Raw genomic sequence first — 14,071 nt, 5'->3', positions numbered from 1 at the left:
AATGGGTGAATGACCCTGTACTCCAGTGCTTGCATTCTTCTCTAGGACCTTGTGTGATAATTGGTTTGGGGTCTGTGTGGGTATCTTTTGTGGACATGCTTTGGTGATGGGTGTCCATGCTTTGGTGTTGCATGCAGAGTTTGGTGTTGGGATGTGTGGGTTGTGATAGTGGGACTTTTATGAGGTGTTGGAGTGATGGGGATGAGGGTGAGGGTGGGGGTATGTGATGGCATGCAGGTAGGGTGGGGGGGATGAGGTAGTAATGATTTGCCTTGCCAGAGTCCATTCCTCCTCCTACTCCTGCGAGGCCCTACGGATGCAGTATAGCCAAGACTTGCTCCTCCCATGTTGTTAGTTGTGGGGGAGGAGGTGGGGGTCCACCGCCAGTCCTCTGTACTGCAATCTGGTGTCTTGAGACCACGGAATGCACCTTCCCCCGTAGGTCGCTCCACCTCTTTCTGATGTCATCCCTAGTTCTTGGATGCTGTCCCACTGCGTTGACCCTGTCGACGATTCTGCGCCATAGCTCCATCTTCCTAGCAATGGAGGTGTGCTGTACCTGTGATCCGAATAGCTGTGGCTCTACCCACACGATTTCCACGATCATGACCCTGAGCTCCTCCACAGAGAACCTGGGGTGTCGTTGAGGTGCCATGATGTGGTATGGGTGATGTGTGAGGTGGTGTCGGTTGTGATGTGTGAGGGGATGTGTTTGTGTGTGTTGTCTGAGGTGCGTGGATGTGTGAGTGATGGTGTTGTGTGCCTGTGGATGCTAGTGTTGTTGATGGTGGTGTCTCTCTCTGGCCTTCTTTCTCAATTTTGGTAGTAAGGGTTTGTGGGTAATGTGGGTGTGTATGTGGAAGTGGTGTGTGTATGTGTCTCAGGTGTGTGTATTTCGAATTGTCCAATGTGGTTGTGTTTTGTAAATGTGTGTGAATTTTGAGCGCGACGGTGTGTACCGCCAATGGAATACTGCGGTTGAAAAACCGCCGCGTGGATTCGTGGGTCGTGATAGTGTGGGCGTATTCCTGTTGGCGTGACGATGTAGGTTTTGTTGTTGCCAGTTTATCACTGACCTTTGGTGTGGCGGACTTGTGTGGGTGTCTGGATTTTGGCAGATTCCGAGCTGTGAGTCGTAATAGCTGTAGTGGAATTCCGCCGCCACAGCGGTGTGTTGGCGATCTTCTGCACGGCGGTAAGGGGGATTTTCCACCAATGTTGTAATGAGGGCCAAAGTATCTTACATATCTAATATGCACATCACAGGATATGGCATGGTTGTATCCACAGAACACCTGAACAATGTGCAACAATCTAAATGGGGAGTGTATTACCGCAGGTCCCCTCAAGATTAAATATGTCCATTTTAATAAAAGGAACAATTTCTGTGAAAATGTATTCATTACCAAGGTGAGCGGGTCGCCCTAGATGCACTCTTAAATCACAGAAATCTTCAGCCGCCGCACTACTGCTTCACTGTTACTAAGGTGAGCCTATCACCATAGACGTGCTCCAAAATAACCAAGAAATAATGTCAGGCTGCCGCTACACTGTCACCAGGGTGAGCATATCACCGCAGACACACTCCAAAATGACAAATAAATAATGGCAGGCTGCTGTCACTGTCACTAAGGGGAGTGTTTCACCGCGGACCTGCGCCAGAATAACTAAGTAACAATAACAGGCAGTTCCTTTTCATATGATGAACATTAAATAGTGTAGGTCATACACGCCAGCCCAATTCAAGATGGCCAGCAAAAACGTAACACAGAGTGACAACAAAGCTGTAGTGATGTGAGAAGTTGAACTCCTCTCAGCCGGTGCAAATGCGAAAATTCACAGGGTCCTCACAAACAGGTATTACATAAGCGCAGGCCTAGGAATGCCTCAGGGGAGCGCAAACGTGAGCCCAGCAATGCCTCAAGTAGAGGGCAAGTACAAGCCAAGCACATTTCACTAAACCCCAAAAATAAATGTGGGTAAAACCAAAGTGCTGGTAGGACACCAGTCCTGATCCAGGAATGATCCTGAAGGAAAGGCCTTGATAAAAGAACACTCTCCCAAATCAGTGCTCCGTAACCACGTTCCTGCAGTGCTGAGACGTTGACATCGGCACAGAGAATATTAAGGTAAAGTTGTGCTCCAAATGTCTTTCCTGAAATTTGCATCTGGTGCACTGTTCTGAATCCTCCGCAAAGTTGTCAGAAGAAGTGCTGGGGTCTCTGTTTAGGAATTCCTTAACAGACTGAATGAGCAGGTGGGTACTTCCATGATAGCCACCAAATGTCAGATGGGCACTTCAATAATCAGACAGGAAGATTTGGCAATCCGTTGATCTTATTAAATTATGCACATGTACACGAGAGACCCTATCCACATCAACATCTCAGATCAACCCCCAGTGATCTCCCTCAACAATCTATCTAGGTAACCACCCCACACTCTAACCGCCTGCATCATTAAATAGATGCTATTGTACTACATCATAACTTAGACACAGAACACCACAGTGGGCAAACCAATGACAGCAGAGCCACTGTTTCCTTCTCATTACTACATAATGAACATATGATTGTATTAGGATAATCAGCAGATCATTTACAACAAAAACAATTGATAGATACAATTCTATAACTGGATTTCAAGTACAAGTGTTGACAGCAGGTGGGATGTTACCCCCCAACAAAGAAATCAAATGTTATGTTATGTTATACTTATAATCTAAGAAGTGGTTGATAATACTTCCATGCCTTGAGGCCAGATGCCACTTGTCCATCACTCATGAAACATTTCCTTTTTTAGGTGTTTCCATGATCCCCTCATAATGAAGCCAGGATTATCCCATTTTTTAACCATAAAATATAAGTACTCACATAGTGAAACCAGGGTATGGCCATGTTCTGTCTAAGTTCACCACTTCCTATAGTGCATTTTTGTATGAAGCCAGCTCCTCAGTGTTTCAGATTTTAAGCCAATAAACCAATTATGTATAATTGGGTGTGTGTGGGATACATTTCAGTCCAGTATCAGATGAAAGAGATAGTGGAGCTTATTGGGTCATATTGACTAATGATCTAGCTAATTTGTTTTTAATCCTAGATAAACTAGTGACATTACAATTTCTTAAAATGTCTGCACCACATAAATCTGCATTTAAGGCTTTTACTTGGTATACTTGTAGAGCCGGCAAGACAGGCCTTGCTGAATTTAATTTAAAAAGGTTCAAAACTGCTGCTGCACTATGCTGTAGCATTAGTTGATTTTGATGACTTTTGATGACCTTGACAAAGTGCAAGCCTGCTTTGCACCTAAATAGTCACAATGCATGGCCCTTTTCTAAGACAGAATTCCCAATCTTCAACATACCCTAGTATTATTTGTGTGGAATAAAAGCCAATGATTTTGTTTTGGATGGATTCATTTCTAATCTGTGGTGACTACAGAAGGAGAAAACTTATTTAATAGGGTCAGAAGCCCCATTAGTGCATTAGAAATCAATTAAGTGTCATCTGGGAATAATAGCACCGGTATTTCATGAAATGATCATTTTAAGGAATCATTAACATAATCATGTAGATAATTTACTAAATCATTAATGCAAATGGGCAACAATGTTGGAGCTTCGGGCATGGCCTGACTGGTGACGATGGCGAACGCGTCTGGGCCCAAAGGTGATCACAGGACGCAGGGAAGAACGGGGGCATAAGAGCGGGGCCCCCGATATTAGTCGGCTCCTGTGCCAAACAACAGGTGAGACACCGGGAGACCGACACAATTGGTACCAGCAGTGCTACCAGCGCCGGAGACGGTGGGCGTGTGGAGGAGAGTGCCGTGGATTGTCTTGGCCAGCAGGGCCCGAGGGCACTGCAGTAAAATTGGCAGAGTGCAAGACAGCATAGTGCCTCCATGGACGCTGAAATCCTTGGATGAGGCATTGAGGCAGCCTCGCCGTGGAACGCAGGCAGAGACAGTGGAGGATTGGGAGGGCCCGAGCATGCCACAAATCACAGCGGTTTGGGACATTAACAGACACCGCACGAAGCACGGTAGGGTGCCGGCAGGCGGGGTACCCCTGTAGCCGTGAGCCCCGGGTAGCAGTGTAGAGGTGGGAAACTTGAGGATGCTGACGGGACGACTCCATGACTGCTGGGACCCCGAGAAGCGAAGCGGTTGAGGGGAGTTGGCCCCGCAAAGAGGCGCATAAGGAAAAGATGACAGGTCTGGGGGAGCACACAGGTGCCAGAAAAGGAGAGGCACCACCTGATGACCATGAAAAGTAGTGGAACAAGGGGTGTATGTCTCCTGGGCTGCTGAGCAATTGAAGCGATGGTCCGGGGCAACAGGGCTGGTGACGAGTTGTGAGCTGCAAGATCCGTGAGAAGGGATCCTCCAAGGCATTAACTCGACCGAACTGGTTTCTGGAGACCACGCATGGCAGTCAGGTCCCTGCCCGAGTGCATCAATACATTCTGTAGATAACACAGGCATGGATCTTCCTTCTCACTCCCCCAGACTAGGTGACTACACTGAGGAGGGGTGAACAGAGAACGGTGGTGGTCCACCGTGGGAGAAGTCCTGCCCCCCCGGCGTTGGGCTTCCTATTAATCGGAATAATACTGGGGAGTGAGTCAGCACCCCTCAAGGTAGGAGCTGGAACCACAAACAACCTGTGGCTAAGGACACCACTGGTCGGGCTGTATGTCTGCTGAGGGCCGGAACAGAGCGAAGTCACAGGCGGGGCACCACGAAGGTGACATGGCCCAAATGGATGTGACACACCAAATGCCGCACTCATTGCAGGTCACACTGGACAAGATCCTGGGGGCCGTAGAGGAATCCAAAGCTACGCTCTAGAGGGAGATCAGACAGGTGTCGGCGGAGCTGTTGAGAGCAGACCACCAGAAACTGGCTGACAGGGTCCAGAGTGCAGAGACTGCTCTTGGGGGTTTGGCTCCAGCCCAACAGGAACTTAAAGCCACCATTGAGCTGTTGACGGAACGTGTCCAACGACTGGAATGACAGGTCGAAGATGCTGAAGGGCGTAGCCAGCGGAACAATGTGCGAATTGTAGGACTCCCGGAAGGGGCTCAGGGCACTGACATGGTGACCTATCTAGAAAAATGGATGAGAGAGGAGGTTGCCCCAAATCAATTTACTCCCTTCTTTGCTTTAGAGAGAGCTCACTGGGTGCCGTCGTGGCCACTTCACCTGGGGAGGCCCCTGCAGGCGGTGGTGGCCAGGCTGCTACACTACAGAGACAGGGACATCTTGCTACAGCGAGCCAGGGAGGTCAGGCCCTTCCATTTGGAAAATGGATCGGTGACTATCTTCCCGGACCTCACGACGGAGGTGGAGTCCAGACGGGCCTCCTACAGGGCAGCGAAGAGGGCACTGTGAGAGGCAGGCATACAGTACTCGCTCCTGTTCCCGGCCAGGCTGAGGGTGATTATGGAGGGCCACACCACCTTCCTTCAAATTCCTGAGGAAGCATGGGAGTGGCTGGAGGTGCTTGGCTCGGGCAGGGACTCCCACACTGCAAAAGACTTGCAGACACCGCGGGGCACCAGGAAAACGTGGAGGCAGCGGAACAGGCCCCGCCTGGGCACGGGACCAACCCTGTTGCAGAGAGCACTGGACAGGCAAGCTGCCCTGGAGGCTGTTGCTTCGCTATGACAGGCGGAATCAATGGGAGAGGTCAGCGGAGGGGAGTCGAACGTCGGACACACTTCACAGACTCAGACTCTCACCACTCCGATGAAGCTCCGAGAATGACACCCCAAACTGCTGACGATCTGGGGTGATCCCTAATTGGTGGTACAGACCCCCTATCTGGGGCACTAAACAGCAATTGGGACCACGACGACCACGGAACCCCCTCCAGATTTTTGACCCCATTTTGTTTAATGGTGAGGGCACCACATGACTTATTGTTGTTACTATGTTGGTTTGACATATGCTGGACAACGACCTGTTGCATTTTGCCCTGGGGAATGGGAGTTGGGGAATAAGGTTACTAGTTTTAAGCATGTAGGTGGTTAGATACTCAGGCTTTACTACTGACTGGGGTGACGTGGGGACCAGCAATAGCGGTGAGGTGTGGGTGTTACCGAGGGGGGCTGTCATTCCTCCGAGACTCAAAACCCATCCAATGGCAGAGTACAAATTAATGACCTGGAACATTTGAGGGATGGGGTCACCAATCAAACGCCACAAGATCCTGGCATAATTATAAAGAAGAGGGGTACATATAAAACTATTGCAAGAAACACACCTCACCTCCCGGGGGTAGACAAGGTACGACGTAGATGTAGAGGACAGATATTCGCCACCAGGTATTCGGTGTTGCAAGGGGCACCATGATATGGGTAAGGGTGGGGGTCCCAGTTGAGCCTACATACACAGACATGGACACGAATGGCAGGTATGTAATAATAGAAGGCAGGCTGCACGGTAGACAGGTGGTTTTGGGATGTGTGTACGCCCCTAACCAAGAACAGACCCCATTCTGGCAGGAATTGATGGGACGACTGGCCAGGTCCCCGGTTGGACGACTACTGATTGAGGGAGATTTCAATAGTGTACTAGATATTGTACCGGACCGCTCTCCACCCCCCCACCAGGGACGACAGCACATAAGATGTTGAAGGATCTGAATGAATGGATGTCACACTGGGGGTTGGAAGATATCTGGAGGGTGCAGCACCCCCAAGATAGGGACTACTCCTAGTATTCAGGCCTCCACCAGCTCCTCACCAGAATTGACCGGGTGTTGTGCACAGGCACGATCTCCCCAGAGATAGCACACTCTGAGTATCTTGGCCGAACATTATCGGACCGCAGTCCATTGCTTATCGCATGGCGTGATGTGGAGATGAGGGCCCCCATCCCGGTATGGTAGTTCCAGCTGATAACCCTGGAGTACCCGGTGTATAGAGAGGGACTTCGGCCTTATTTGCTGGATCTCAAACGCATTAACAAGGGATCCACTGACTTGCTCCGCATAGAATGGGAAACTCTTAAAGTGGTGACGCGAGGCTACTGCTTGGGACAATCAGTGGGGATCAGACGCACCCTTGAAACTGAGCTAAACCAGCTGAAAAAAAAAAGAAAATGATAGGGATAATGAACAAGACCCGGACCTGCCGCAGCAACAGGGACTCTTTAAAACAAGGGAGTCCTATAACCAAGTAAATGAAAGTCTAAGGTGTCACGACTACCAGAGACACCTGATGTCTTTACATGCAGAGTAGGGCAAGTCCGGTAAACTACTTGCATGGTTGGTGCGGCCTGGTGGTGATAGCACCCGGATCACAAGTGTGCGGGGAGTGGATGGAAGACATGTGTATGCCCCCTTGACATAAATGAAGCCTTTAAATCATATTATGCCAACCTCTATAGACAGCCCGAGGAGCACTTGCCGCAGTGGCTTGAGGGAAGCCTACAGTCCCTCCCTCTCAGCACTTTAAAGCAAGAGGATGGGGATCCTCTGGGTGCACTGATCGCCTTAGAGGAGGTTAAAACCGCTATTGCATTGTTAGCAGTGGGCAAGACGCCAGGCTCGGACGGACTCCCTATGGAGTTCTACATGACGTATGTAGCTATTTTGGCACCCATACTGGTTGACCTTTACACTGAGGCATTTTACAGGGGAATACTTCCTCCGACACTGCGGGTGGCACTAGTGGTCCCCCTGCCCAAGACTAAGGAACGTGAAGCTTCCGTGACGGATTTCAGACCGCTGTCCATGTTAAAATGTGACTTCAAGATTCTGAGCAAAATCCTAGCTAATAGGCTGTTACAACATATCCCCCACCTTATACATGAAGCCCAGAATGGTTTTGTACCCAAACATAACACCTCGCTGAACCTAAGACGGCTATTTACACTACTACATATGCAATGTGAGAAGCAGCACCCTGGGACGGTCCTTCTATTGGTAGATGTCGAGAAAGCGTTCGACTCCTTAAGGTGGGATTATTTGCAGGTAGTAATGGCTAGAAGGGGCCTAGGGGAGATATGGACGCGATGGGTCAAACTGCTATATTGTCAGCCGGTGGCACGGGTAAAGGTGTTTACCCCATTTTCTAGGGCACCAGGCAGGGATGCCTCCTTTCACCTGTGTTGTTTGCACTTTCCATCGAACCACTTGCGGTGTGGTTCCAAACGGAGGGACATGGTAGAGGGGTAGAATGGGTCAGGTGGAACATGCCATATGCTACACGCTGACGATCTACTAATTTACCTGCGCGACGGCGCATCGGGTATCCCCTGGGCACTCACCCTACTGGAAGAATTTGGGGGTCCATCTGGCCTCCGAGTAAACAGGAAAAAGGCTTACGTCTTCCCACTGACTGCAGCTGCGGAACGCCCCTTCTCCTGTCTGCCAGATATTCCATGGTCCCCCCGCACTTTCAGATACCTGGACTTACAGGTATTTCACGATTTACGAGATCTACATGACGGGTATCTTGGCATAGCACTCCGGTCCTTAAGGTCGTCCGTGGCGTTCTGGTTTTCTCCTAAGCTCTCCATGATGGCTCGGGTGTCATTATCCAAAATGATTATGGTACCCCACTTACTATACTACTTTACCAACCTCCCGGTGATTGTGCCGATGAGCTGGCTCAGAGAGTTGAATGCGCTCCTTAGGAAGCTTCTTTGGGATGGGGGCCGACAGTGGACGTCTTTGTCCACCCTTCGTCACCCGACGGGAGAGGGTGGACTCGCGGTTCAGGACTTCGGGCTATATTATTTATCATGCCAACTTCAGTGGGTCGCTAGGTGGCTAGAGGGGGTGAACCAGATGGACCTCGCCATATCCGGAGGCACTGTAGGTACTGACCTTTTATTGACTGACATGCTAGGTGCCAGGATCACCCCATCAAAGCGGAATGTCATGTTGAGGGTGGCACTGGCCTGCTGGAAATGTTGTCTTAGATGCATGGGAGTGACTGTGGCCTACTCCCCTGAGATACGATTGACGGGATACCATTGGGGTCACCGAGCCGTATCTTGTTACAAAAGCCTGATGGGGGCTTGGAATCAGGTGGGGGTGACGTCTCTGGGGAACATCTTCTAGGAGTAGTTTTGCATCCATAAATGAAGTTGATGGAAGAGAACAGGGTTCCGGGGGGCAATTCCTGCTGTATCGGACGTTGATACATGCCTTGAGGACATTATGGCCCACGATCAATGCAGAGACACATACAATACTACACCTTTTGCTGACCATAGGGGAAGACACTCACTTGATTACCCAGCTCTACAGAGCTCATACCCAGGCTGCCCTGGAGTCCTTACAGGCCCTACGAGCGAAATGGGAGGGGACATTAGGCAAGGAACTGACGGACACGGAATGGCGGAAGGTCCTGGCATTTCCCCCTAGAGTGTCCTGAAACACACGCTTCTGATACATCCAATATAATTATGAACACAGAACATACCTCACTCCTCACAGGCTAAGAGTAATATATGGAAGTGGACCCTGGCAGTGCCCTAGGTGCAGCGTTGTGGACCCAGATTTTGACCATATGGTCTGGGAATTCCCTGACTTGCAGTGCCCTAGGTGCAGCGCTGTGGACCCAGATTTTGACCATATGGTCTGGGAATGCCCTGACTTGCAGAGGTATTGGAGGGGTGCTCTGGAAGAAGTGGGGGGAACCCTTGGTACACAACTAGATCTGGACCCTGCTTTTTGCTTGTTGGGCCTACATACGAGGCCAGCCTCTAGAAGAGTTGCTAGCAGATTCTTAGACCTCGCCTTGATCCTACTTAGACGTCAGATTGCCATGGCCTGCTTAAAAAGGAGAGGGGTGTGAGGGATGATAAAGGATGGTGCCGGTGGAACACAGAGACGGCTAGAGGAACGGACATACGAGGAGTGGGGTCGGGACCCCCTGCACCTGCACCATGTATGTCAAGCCAGAGTGGCCAAACTAGGGTGGGAGCAGGCATTCCACCAGAGCGGGCCCCATTGACACACTGGATTGAGGAGAGGACTGTGACTAAGGTTGTTATACAGACACCCTGGGTGAACAAACTCGTTGCGGGTGTATGCCCCACTCACACTAGAGCAGAGAACTACCCTACAGCGCGCTGTCTCAATGTTCATACTAGTTGAGTTAACAGTTTAGAAGGTAACACATAGAACAGTAGAGCAGAATGTTAGCTTAAAGTTGGCTGAAGGTGGTACGACCGAACAAACATACCCTGATGTGTTATATAGCTCTGCTGTTTGTATCATATCCGGCATAGCCATATCACAGATATGTTTTTGCATGTACCCCTATTGTAATATACCTGGCAGAATTGACGTTATGCATGGAAGGGCACAACATTATGATGATTGTAATTACTCAAAGAGAAATGCCAATAAACAAAGTTAAAAAAAAAAAAAAACAATGTTGGAGCTAACAGGTATCCCTGGTGCGCACCCCTGTGGAAATTAATGTGATCAATCAGTTCTCCTTGCTGTACTCATCTAACTCGGGTATAAATGTTCCTGTGCGAAGGTAAGGTTATGGACAATATATTCCCCGACACTCCCATTTGCTGTTGGACTACCCATGACTTAGATGTAGGAATAAGATTGAATGGCCCCTCTCCATTTTAAGAAGCCATGCATGGATATTTCCTTAGTAAAACAACCACTTTCTAGCATAGAAGCACAAAACAGAAAATGTGGTCTATTGTGCTAGCCTTCCATCTGAATCCTACTTCACTTTGGACAAAATATCTGTCTCATGCATCCAGTCTTAAATTTCTAGGAGAACTTGTCTGCAGAATATTTTTTTGACAGTTTTCAATGAGACTAATTGGTTTATAACTGCCAGGACCATCACTATTTCCTTTCTTATAGATGGGAATTATTTCTGCCCCTTTCCATGTTTTAGGGATGTCATCTTTCATCAATGTGGCGTTGGATAGTATTTTGATGTAAGGTGCCCAATTCAGTGGATCTGAGAAAAAAAGGTCTCCCAAGTATTTTATATGTTTTATCGAGACCTGGACCTTTCGAGATTTCATGCTACTACTTGTTGGAGCCTGTCCTGTAGTGCAAATTTTAGGAGCTCAGTACTGATCAGAACCTTAAATGGAGCCGTAATGTCTCTGAGACATATGTCTGGGCAATGGTCAGAATATAAACCAGTAAAATACTTAGACCAAACCTGGGGTTGGATAAAAACAATTATACACAACTTCATTCACAAAGATTGCAATGAACGACAATATACCAAAATGTTATATTGTCATACATATTTAATGCTTTGAGGAGATCCTGTCAATTAGCGCCAGCCCAACTTTTTTGTATGATGTCTGAAGACACTTGTATTTTCTTCCTGCCTTTCTAATGGTTGCCTTATTATTGCTTTTTTAAATGGTGACAAAATCTCTGATTTATCCCGTCTAAAGTCTGTGATAAGCCATGGGGATTGTTTTGTTTTGTAAACAGAAGATAGATCTTCTTCACAACTACTTTAGAAAAATAATCAAATAATGTATTCTGAGTAATGTTAACTGCTGGCCACTTGTAGATGTTAAGTAACATGATTCTAGCAGTTCTAATGCAACTACAACCACTTTGTAAATACATTCTATTAGATCTCGCCTTTGCTGGAGGTATGTCCACTTAACGCATCTTCTGGTATTAGTGACAATAGACGAGCGACCTCCTAAAGTATTTTGAACAGTCTGATCTATTTGCTGCATGCCTTTCACAGTTAAAAGAGAGCATTATGGCCCCTGTCATATCTTTCTACAATTACTATGGGGGTTATTACAACTTTGGAGGAGGTGTTAATCCGTCCCAAAAGGAACGGTAAAGTGACGGATATACCACCAGCCGTATTACAAGTCCATGATATCCTATGGAACTCGTAATACGGCTGGTGGTATATCCGTCACTTTACCGTCACTTTTGGGACAGATTAACACCTCCTCCAAAGTTGTAATAACCCCCTATATCTCCAAAGTCAGGGCATAGACACAAGTAAGGTATGAGGTAGTCTATTGTGCTGCTAAAATTGACATTCAAAGGCACATGCCCCTATTGTCTAACCATTACAAGATCAGAGTCCGTAGGTGAGGGTCAAAGAAGTCAGCTGTACCACAGTGGCTGTCCATTTCTGAAGCTATTGGCGGAGGTTAGTAATAAACCTAATATGTCAGGCCACCTATTGGAAAGTTCCTTTATGTTACAATCAAGTTTAATTCTTATCCAAATGGTTATTCCTCAGAATGTCAACAAACACCAGTGAAAATCACCTCAACACTATGGGCCATATTTATGAAAAGTTTGCGCCGCCTTTGCATCATTTTTGTTGACGCAAAAATGGCGCTAAATTAATTCCATATTTATATTTTGACGCTAGACCCGTCTAAGAACTGTCAACCCCCCTTGCGTCTCATTGCGACAATGAGGTGCAAGGTAGGCGTTCCCTTCCTAAAAATGACGCTAGCCCTGTACTTCCCAATGCAACAACCAAGCATACTAAGGAAGCGGACGGCAAAAATGACCCTTTGCCCGATTAGTGTCAAAATGTAATGCCTGGTCAGACCAGGCGTTAAGAAAAAAAGGCCCACACAGCACAACTCAAGTAAAACACACAGAAGGAGCATTTGCAACGTCCAGGACAACATGGAAGTAGTACTGCTCCAGCTTGGCAAACGCTGCATATGTTAGCAAAGACAGCAGGTCCCTCCACCATCACCGCAGCAACCCCAAACACCACCACAGCAGCCACAAAGTCAGCACAGAAGGCGGGAGAGGATCTTCAGACAGTGGAAAACCATCCTTGGTCTCAGGGAACAAGATGTCATCAGGATGTACTGAGTGAACCGGGAGTCCATTGTACGCCTGCTGCACCACATTGCACCACACATCACAGCAGGGGTGCAAACTCCCACAACTATTTCACTCATGACAAAACTCCTTGCTGTCCTTTATATGCAGGCATCTGGATCTTTTCAGATAACAGGCAAGTGGCTGGCATATCCCAGTCATCCTTCTCAGTCCTCCCACCTAAGGTCTGGACAAAATCATGCACCTTACACCTCGCCACATGTGCTTCTCAAACACCTGCAACTGCAGGAGGAGACCAAACAAGGTTTTTACCAAATTGCTGGATTCCCGCATGTGCTGGGTGCAATGGACTACACCCATGTCCAACTGGTGCTACCTGCAGCTACTGATCATTCTTATAGGAACCACAAGCACACCCATTCAATCAATGTGCAGGCCATTATGGAATACAGTGGGCTCTTTACTAACATCCTAGAAAAATATCCCGGCACTGTCCGTGATGCCTACATATTCCGCAATTCCACTATCAACGAGTGGTTCCAGGATGGGCAGTATGGCAATGGCCTACTCGTAGGTAAGCCACCGTACCAATCATTACACACGAACCATGTAGGACAAACAAGACATGCACCACACGAAATATGCAGGGGAACACAGATGTACATGTTACAACACATATGCAATATGCCACACTACAGTGCAATCATTACATATCAGAAACACATACACCCATGTGTATATCACAGCCACAATCTGATTGGCACACCATGTGTGGACAGGTGGAACCATGTCCACATTGCATACAGAAGCTGCCCACAAAACACTACAAGTGTCCACTAGTTGAGAACTAAATGCAGATCCCACACACATTACACCAAACAAAGAATAGCTCAGCTATGTTAATGGAATAGGCCATTGCCATGCCCATTTCAAGAAAGTCACACATAGGCATAGCCCCTCATAAATCATGGTATGCAACCCTCTGGCAGCACCTATATCAAATGCAATCTAAGTGGTGCCATTACCAACTATATATCAACTATATATCATCTACACATACCTGACATACCTGTAATGTGCACATACACCCGTCTGCTGAGTTGTTTTGCACACATACAAATACAAATCAACCTGCCATGGAAGACCATAGAGCAGAATCCTGAGAAATGGGACCGGGCTGAGTGCCACCTCACATGCTCCCCTTTAGCACCACTTAACACCACCATGGGGGTCATTACAACATTGGCGGTATAAGGAGCTTACTGCCGT

Source organism: Pleurodeles waltl, chromosome 8 (genome assembly GCF_031143425.1).
Source record: "Pleurodeles waltl isolate 20211129_DDA chromosome 8, aPleWal1.hap1.20221129, whole genome shotgun sequence".
NCBI lineage: Eukaryota > Metazoa > Chordata > Amphibia > Caudata > Salamandridae > Pleurodeles > Pleurodeles waltl.
This window is presented reverse-complemented; position numbering follows the sequence as displayed.